The 9321-nt window shown below is 43.1% G+C and overlaps 1 non-coding gene across 1 annotated transcript; it reads left to right on the top strand.

The window, feature by feature from the left end:
* The first annotated feature begins 1468 nt into the window (after positions 1-1468).
* Positions 1469-1540, top strand: TRNAE-CUC. The gene has a single exon. It is a non-coding gene; the product is annotated as a tRNA-Glu (tRNA).
* The last annotated feature ends 7781 nt before the right edge of the window (positions 1541-9321 follow it).

Genomic DNA, 9321 nt, shown 5'->3' on the forward strand with positions numbered 1-9321 from the left:
AGGAGCATTGGAAAATCTTTGTATTTTTCTCTCAATTTTTCTGTGAACCTAAAGCTGCTCTAAAAAAGTATAGTCTTGGACTTCCCTGGTGGCATAGTGGTTAAGAATCCTCCTGCCAGGACATGGGTTCGAGCCCTGGTCTGGGAAGATCCCACATGACGCAGAGCAACTAGGCCCGTGAGCCACAACTACTGACCCTGCGCATCTGGAGCCTGTGCTCCACAACAAGAGAGGCCGCGACAGTGAGAGGCCCTCGCACTGCGATGAAGAGTGGCCACCACTCGCCGCAACTAGAGAAAGCCCTTGCACAGAAACGAAGACCCAACACAGCCAAAACTAAATAAATAAATAAATTTTTAAAAAAAGAATCCTCCTGCCAATGCAGGGGACACGGGTTCCAGCCCTGGTCCAGGAAGATCCCACATGCTGTGGAGCAACTAAGCCCGTGCACCACAACTACGGAGCCTGCACTCTACAGCCCGCGAGCCACAACTACTGAGCCTGTGTGCCACAACTACTGAAGCCCGCGCGCCTAGAGCCCGTGCTCCGCGACAAGAGAAGCCACTGCAATTAGAAGCCCACGCACCGCAACGAAGAGTAGCCCACACTCGCCGCAACTACAGCAAAGCCCGCGTGCAGCAACGAAGACCCAACGCAGCAAAACAAAAAATAGTCTTGGGACTTCCCTGGTGGTCCAGTGGCTAAGATTTTGCGCTCCCAATGTAGGGGGCCTAGGTTCAATCTCTGGTCAGGGAACTAGATCCCACATGCCGCAATTAAGAGTTTGCATGCTGCAAGGAAGATCCCGCACACAGCAACCAAGATCCGTGCCACAACTAAGAACCGGCACAGCCAAATAAATAAATAAATATTAAAAATTTTAAAAGTATAGTCTTTTTTTTTCTTTGCTGCACCACAGGGCTTGCGGGATTTTAATTTCCCGACCAGGGTTTGAACCTGGGCCCTGGCAGTGAAAGAGCCGAGTCCCAATCACTGGACCACCAGGGAATTCCCAAAAGTATAGTCTTTAAAAAGAAAAAAAAGAGGCTGCTATGAAAAGAGCAATCAGCAGACACAGGGCTGAATAAATAGAATGGCCATAACTGAAAACAGAATTAGTAATTCGAAAAATAATTTTGAAAAAGTCTTTCAAGTATGAGGACCCAAAAAGACCAAGAGACAGACAATGGAAAAGGGAAGTTAAGGGCTATGAAATATTGATGTTGAAAATTCAACATGCATCCTCCTTTCCTCAGTGCATTTGCAAACGCTATACTTATTTAGAATCAGCTGCTCCCTTGAGCACCTTGTATAAATATCAGCCTTGTCCTCCAGACATTACTCTCTAACATTACACCCTGTTCATTCCCTTTATTGCATTTATTGCAACCTGTATTTATATATTTGTGGGTTGTCTACCTCCTTCCCCCATTAGAATGAAAGTTCTATAAATAAGAGCAGGGGGAATTCCCTGGTAGTCCAGTGGTTAGGACTCAGCACTCTCACTGCTGTGGCCCGGGTTCAACCCCTGGTTAGGGAAATAAGATCCCAAAAGCCATGCAGCTCAGCCATAAATAAATAAATAAATAAATAAATAAATAAATAAATAGCAGGTATGCCATCTGTAATGGTCATGGCTGCATCCCCCCGTCATTATGTCCAACATAAAGTATGCATGTTGTATTTGATTAATTGATTGATTGATCCTGGAGAAATTTAGAACTCCAAAGGTAAAGAAGAAGCTTCAAAAGATGTAAAATAGGTCACATAAAATATTACAGGAGTATCGGAGTTTTCTCGGTCAGCATAGTACTCTAACACAATGGTGCAATATCTTAAAAGCTATGAGAGGCAATTTTTAAGCTAAAACTCTTTACTCAGTCAACCTAGTATTCAAGTATGAGGGCAAAATAAAGATCTTTTAGGGTATCTACAATTTTGATTATTATGTACAAACCATCTCTGAAAGAATTGCAAAAGCGTGAACAGAAAGAAAAAAAACAATGACAAGAAACTTCCCAATTTGGTGAAAAACAGGAATCTATACATCTAAGAGCTCAACAAACACCAAGTAGGATAAACTAAAGGAGATCCATATCTATACGCATAGTAGTCAAACTGTTGAAAGCTAAAGACAGAGAAAATCTTGAAAGCAACATGAGAAAAATGACTCATCATGTACAAGTGTATCACAAGAAGATTAACATCTGACTTCTCAATAGAAACCATAGAGACCGGGAGGCAGGGAGGTGACATATTCAAAGTGCTTAAAGAGGGAATTCCCTGGTGATCCAGTGGTTAGGACTCTGTGCTTTCACTGCCAAGGCCCCGGGTCCAATCCCTGGAATGACTGTCAACCACGAATTCTATATCCAGAAAAGATACCCTTTAAAAATAAAGGAGTAGATTTATGTTATATGTATTTTACCACAAGTTAAAATTTTTTAAAATAAATTTATTTATTTATTTATTTTGGCTGCGTTGGGTTTTCATTGCTGGGCGCGGGCTTTCTCTAGTTGTGGCGAGTGGGGGCTACTCTTCGTTGTGGTGCACAGGCTTCTTATTGCAGTGGCTTCTTTTGTTGCAGAGCGCGGGCTCTAGGCACACGGGTTTCAGCAGTTGTGGCACGCAGGCTCAGTAGTTGTGGCTTGTGGGCTCTAGAGCACAGGCTCAGTAGTTGTGACGCATGGGCTTAGTTGCTCCACGGCATGTTGGATCCTCCCGGACCAGGGCTCGAACCCATGTTCCCTGAATTGGCAGGCAGATTCTTAACCCTGCGCCACCAGGGAAATCCCAATTTTTAAAAAAATTTTTAAATGAGGGAGAAAGTAACAACATTTTGTTTAGTAAACAAAAACATCACTAAACAGACCCACAAGAAATACTAAAGAGAGTCCTTCAAGCTGAATTGAAAGGACACCAGGGGACTTCCCTGGTGGTCCAGTGGTTAGGACTCTGCCCTTCCACTGCAGGGGACACGGTTCAATCCCTGGTTGGGGAACTAAGATCCTGCAGGCAGTGGCGTGGCAAAAAAAAAAAAAAAAAAAAAAAAAAGAAAGGACACCAGGCAGTCACTTGAATCTGCATGAAGAAAAAACAAAGGACACTGCTAAAGGTAACTACAGAGGTAAATATAAAAGACAGTATAAATATGTATTTTTAACTCTTTTCTTCTGTTATCTGATTTAGATGACAAATACATAAAGCAATAATTATAAAACTGTTGATGGACTTATGTATAAAGATATAATTTACCTAATGATAATAGGGCAAAGGAGGAGAAAAGGAACAGAGCTATATTGGAGCAAAGTCTCTGTATGTTATTGAAATTAATGAATAATAATTTAAATTAATTATTAATTACTCAATAATTTGAAAACTTCCCACAGAGATGCCCAGATCAAGATGACTTCACTGGCGAATTCTACCAAGCATTTAAAGAAGAATTAATAGCAAATTTTCACAAACTCTTCCCCAAAATTGAAGAGGAGAGAACATTTTTCAACTCATTCTATGAGGCCAAAAGCAAAACCAGACAAAGGCAACCCTACAAAAGTACAGATCAATATCTCTTATGAATGTAAACTCAAAACTCCTCTTCAAAATTCTAGCAAACTAGGGGTGGTGGTGTGATGAATTAGGAGATTGGGATTGACCTGTATACACTGATGTGTATAAAATGGATGACTAATAAGAACCTGCTGTATAAAAAAATAAATAAAATTAAATTCAAGAAAAACATTCTAGCAAACTAAAGCCAACAACATATAAAAAGGATTATACACCATGACCAAGTGGGATTTATCCTGGGAATGTAAGGTTGCTTAATATCTGAAATCAATTAATGTAGTAGGCCATAACAATAGAATAAAGTACAAGAACCACATGATCAACTCAACAGAAGCAGGAAAAGCATCTGACAAAATTCAACACCCCTTCATATGTTTTTATCGTGAATCAACATATCATCAACCTAGGAGTAGAAGAAAACTTCCTCGACATGATAAAGGACAAAAACCCCACAGCTAATACCACACTTCTTTTTTTTTGTCACAAGAAACTGATCTTTACTCAACAAAGTTCTACACAAGTGGAATCTCATGCCACCTCGGTGCCAATCCCCAGCACAACACAGTGACAAGTGGACAGACCCTGGAGGAAGTGGGAGGAGGGACGTGGGAATGAGAAGGACTGCAGATCCAGGCCAGTCTGGGTCCGCAGCCCTGGGCAGGGGAAAAGGTTGAGAAGCTGAAACTTCATTGTGCAAAAATCAACCAAAAATATTTTTTAAATTAAATAGTTTCTTAAAAAAAGAAAGAAGAGGGCTTCCCTGGTGGCGCAGGGGTGGAGAATCCGCCTGCCGATGCAGGGAACACGGGTTCGTGCCCCGGTCTGGGAAGGTCCCACATGCCGCGGAGCGGCTGGGCCCGTGAGCCATGGCCGCTGAGCCTGCGCGTCCGGAGCCTGCGCTCCGCAACGGGAGAGGCCACAGCAGTGAGAGGCCCGCGTACAGCAAAAAAAAAAAAAAAAAAAAAAAAAAAAAAAAAAGAAAGAAGAAAAGGAAAGATAACTAGAACACCTTTCCTGAAGGTGGTTGGAGCCACCCATCCTGGATGGAAAAGGGGTTACCAATCCCATCAGACAGCCAATCCATCCACATACCCCAAGACCCAGCAGAGAATACTCCAAAGAACCTAACGTCGTACTTAATGGTGAAAGACTGAAAGCCTTTCCCCCAAGGATCAGGATTAAGACAAAGATGTTCGCTTTACCACTTGTATTTAACATTGTGCTGAAGGTGCTAGCCAGGGCAATTAGGCAAGAAAGGGAGATAAAAGGGATTCATATTGGAAAGGCAGAAGTGAAATCACTTCTGTTCGCAAATGACATGATCTTGTGCATGGATAATCTTAAAGAATCCACAAGAGGGCTTCCCTGGTGGCGCAGTGGTTGAGAGTCCGCCTACCGATGCAGGGGACATGGGTTCGTGTCCTGGTCCAGGAAGATCCCACATGCCGCGGAGCGGCTGGGCCCGTGAGCCATGGCCACTGAGCCTGCGCGTCCGGAGCCTGTGCTCCGCAATGGGAGAGGCCACAACAGTGAGGGGCCCGCGAACCGCAAAAATAAATAAATAAATAAATAAATAAATAAATAAATGGTTGAGGTAAATTTAACGTTATGTGTACCTCAGTCTGGTCTTTGTGTCCCTGAGAATTGCTTTGTTTAGTTTCATCTGCCCAGAATCAGGAGGGTTTTTATTCCTGGCCCAATAGCAGTGATGACTGGCCTTTGGCCAAAATCTGGACACACCAAGTCACACAAGCACCACCCTTCTGAAACACTGCAGTTCTCAGGAGAACTTCTCAGTCTAAAACCGTGGCCAAGCACTTGCTTCCTTCATGTTTTCTCACTGTAATGTCAACACATTATCTCTCTAAGTGGCAATTTTCACCAGGGAAATTTTGGAATTGAAATAACCACTTTGAGAAACTTTTGCCATGAACAAGATTGTCCATTTGAGAGATTCCTTAGAACAAAAAGGGCAGAAAAACCACACGAAGAGCTTGCTTGTTTTATTTTTTTTTAAATATTTATTTATTTATTTGGTTGCACCAGGTCTTAGTTGTGGTACTCAGGATCTTTGTTGAGGCCTGCAGGATCTTTAGTTGCGGCATGTGGGATCTAGTTCCCTGACCAGGGATGGAACCCCGGCCCCCTGCATTGGGAGCCTGGAGTCTTAACCGCTGGACCACCAGGAGTCCCGAGCTTGCTTGTTTTATCTGTCTCAAGGAGAGAGATCATTTTGTTTAACATAGGAGACACCCTCCTCTTCATTTCTGTATTTGGGGATTAAGAAGTGCTGATTTTTTAATAGTATGCCTTGATAAAACTGTCAAGGGCCCGAATTATTGTTTAAATCAGCTGTAATAACTCTTTTGAGTATGTTTATGTCAAATCACATTTTCCTGCAGCCAAAATTCTTCCCTTCTCCTTGCATAGGGAAATGTAACTAGCCTTTTACAGTGATAATTTCATATTCATCTGAAGCCACTACAAAACCCTTATCAAAATGGACAACAAATGAAGGAATTTCTATATTACTTGTGTAAACAAAGAATGCTGCCTACCATTCCAATTCTACGAGGATTAAGTCATTAGCCGTTGCAATCACTCACCTACGAGTATACCCTGAAAGGAATTCAGGGGGAAACATTCTATGTTTTGGATATATGGGCCCCTAGGTGGTTAAGATGCATATCTAAAGAAGAATTTCAATGACCCCAGATTCTTGCATCTTCCCATATATAGATAAGCACTAAAATCCTTAACTGAGATATGGGGTGTGTGTGTGTGTGTGTGTGTGTGTGTGTGTGTGTGATTAGCAGTAATCTTTTACCAAGATGCATGCTTGAGTACATGTATTTCCCAGCCAAAAAAATTATACATTTACTAGTTCCTCCCCTACCTCTTTGAAGCAGTTCCCAGTTCTCGAAAACACTGAATAAAACTCAACTGACAGCTCTTATGTTGTGTGTTTTTTCTCCAATTGACACCTGAGATCACTATAAGAAGAGTGGAGGTTAACAAAAATGCTTCATGATAATAGCCACAATAGCAGAGAAAAATTGGCCTTGACACTGAACCAACATTGATGGGGTAACTTTAAGGGTCTTGCTGAGATGGTTCCCTTGCATGTCACACCTCATAAAAATCATGACAAAGACTGAAAAGGTAGGGTGTGGATAGAAACCAATAGCTCGAGGCCCTTTTGAACACCTCCAAAGGGCTATGAGCAAGTTCTGGCTGCGGTTTATTTTCCAGGTGAACTGAGTTTTTCCTACTGGTCAGAGAGTTATCACTGTAAAGGTAGGGAAACTGCTTGCCTTTGTATTCCCGACTCAACTTACCTCTCCAGTAGCAGGGACAGGCATTGCACTTATTTAAAGAACTCTGTTATTTAAAAACTCTAAAGTTTTAACTTCCTCAGAAACTCTACAGCCATTATCACCTATAATCTTCAGAAAAAGTGGAGAGACCTAATGGAATTTGGAAAGTAAAATCAACAAACTTCTAACCCTAACCCTCAAACTTCCAGGGACTAAAGTATTGCCATTAGCCTTGATGGCAATAAGCTCTAACCCCTCTGGGGACCACCTATAGTTAGCTACTTCTGAGTTAATAACAGACTACCCTAAGTGTTTTGTAATTGCACCTCAAATCCTAGATTCTATCCTCTTACAGGCCAATATGACTTCATACTACTACAGGCTCGTGTGATGCCTCCAGATGTCCCCATAACAGGTTCAAGCTGCATTTCCAAAAAAGTCTGCATGATCAAAGGGAAAGCTGCCCTTGAGCCTCAGCGGAAAAGACCTTATCAATAGGCTTCAAACTGAGGATTCTTAGGAATTCTCCAGAAGCTGATGACTGCAGACTTGGATGGCTTCTGCTCAAGGTGACAGAACAAGATTAATTTTCGGATTCTTCAGCATCTTTTTTTGTCACTTAGGGGAAAAATGAAACTATCTTGTGTGTTTTCTGAGACTATAGCTACTATGAATTTGATTGCTGGATCTCTCTCTCTCTCACTCTCTCATGCAGACTCACACGCCTACCTCAAACTGACAAAAATGCAATAGCTCTTCTTTTAAATACCTCAGAAGGTAGCTTTCTTTCTATAGGTCCTCTCACATTTCCCTTAAAAAAATAATCCCAAACCTCGATCTTGTAAAAATTGGCTGTTGGCCTCAGAGAATGCTTCTGCTGAAGTCACTGCAACCCTATCAGCAAGACCCAGCCCATCAGGAATGGGAGCTAACAGTTGGGGCAGTTTGTTCTCTTCAAACACACTCTAGCCTGTTTTGCTGCTACTGTTTAACTCCACTCAAGAAATCCACTCTAGAGGACTTCCTTGGTGGTGCAATGGTTAAGAATCCGCCTTCCAATGCAGGGGACACAGGTTCGAGCCCTGGTCCGGGAAGATCTCACATGTCGAGGAGCAACTAAGCCCGTGCGCCACAACTACTGAGCCTGCACTCCAGAGCCTGCGAGCCACAACTACTGAAGCCTGCGTGCCACAACTACTGAAGCCCGTGCACCTAGAGCCCATGCTCCACAACAAGAGAAGCCACCACAATGAGAAGCCCACACACTGCAACAAAAAGTAGATCCCGCTCGCCGCAAATAGAGAAAGCCTGCACACAGCAACAAAGACCCAACACAGCCAAAAATAAATAAATAAAAATAAATAAATTTATAAAAAAAATAGTTCACACCATCCACGAAAACCTTCAAGTAACACCCATAATTAGGATGGATAATGTGTTGTCCCGGAAATCATGTTGCAAGTGACCTCTGAAACTCTATACACCGTAGATAAGACTATAAATCCCAGCTTTGCCACTTTCAGGCAGTATAACCATGGGCAAGTTGCTTTACCTTTTTGTGCTTTCAGTTTTCTCATATGTATAATGAGCGTAAGGAAAGGAAGGTTCCTCTGTCACCTCCGAAGTGATCACTGGCATATCCTTCCTCTTCTACAGGCTTGCACGTAATCTGATGACACTGCAGATCCCCTGGAGATGGCCCCGATCAGTCAGTTCCAGAGGTTGGCCCTAAATGGGCTCCTTGAGATGGTTGCCAGGTCCCAACATCAGAGCGTAGATCTCTAAAGGTGTATCCCTGGGGAAGGTAGCCCTCCCACACCCCTGGAGGACCTGGGATGGTAGGGGTGGAGCTATCAGGGCTGTCCTGCCCAGCCAGGTCCTGTTATCCAACTGCCACTAAGAGAACAGGGGAAATGAGAACACTCAGACCAGCAACTCAGAGTAACTCTTCTGTCTTACTTTCTCTCTCTCTCCCACTTCTCTTTTTCTTTCTCTGCCCCTCAGCTTCTCTCTTTTTTTCTTTGCTATCTCTGTCTCTCCCAATATGTCTCTATCTCCTCACTTTCATTCCCTCTTTTCCCTGTCTTTTTTTTTAATGTGTACTGCTTTTTCTCTTGGTATCTCTTTCTCTGCATCTCCATTTCTCCTTTGATGTCTCTGTAAACTGGCTATCTGTCTCTCTCCCTATCTTTTCTCTCTGTCTGTCTTTGATTTCCCCTTGTCTCTCTCCCCAGCCTCTCAGTGTCTCTGCCTGAGGAAGTGGACAAAGGGATTTCCCCCACTCCACTGTTTGGGCTGGAACCTCTTGCTCTTCTCTGATTCTGTCCACCTCTCTAACCCTCCTCATCCACCAAATATCTTCCCTTCCCCACCGCGTGCAGACAGGTGGATGGCAAACTCCAGGACTCAGGGAGGGTGAGAGCCACCAGCCACA

This window comes from Phocoena sinus, chromosome X, assembly GCF_008692025.1.
Source record: "Phocoena sinus isolate mPhoSin1 chromosome X, mPhoSin1.pri, whole genome shotgun sequence".
Lineage (NCBI taxonomy): Eukaryota > Metazoa > Chordata > Mammalia > Artiodactyla > Phocoenidae > Phocoena > Phocoena sinus.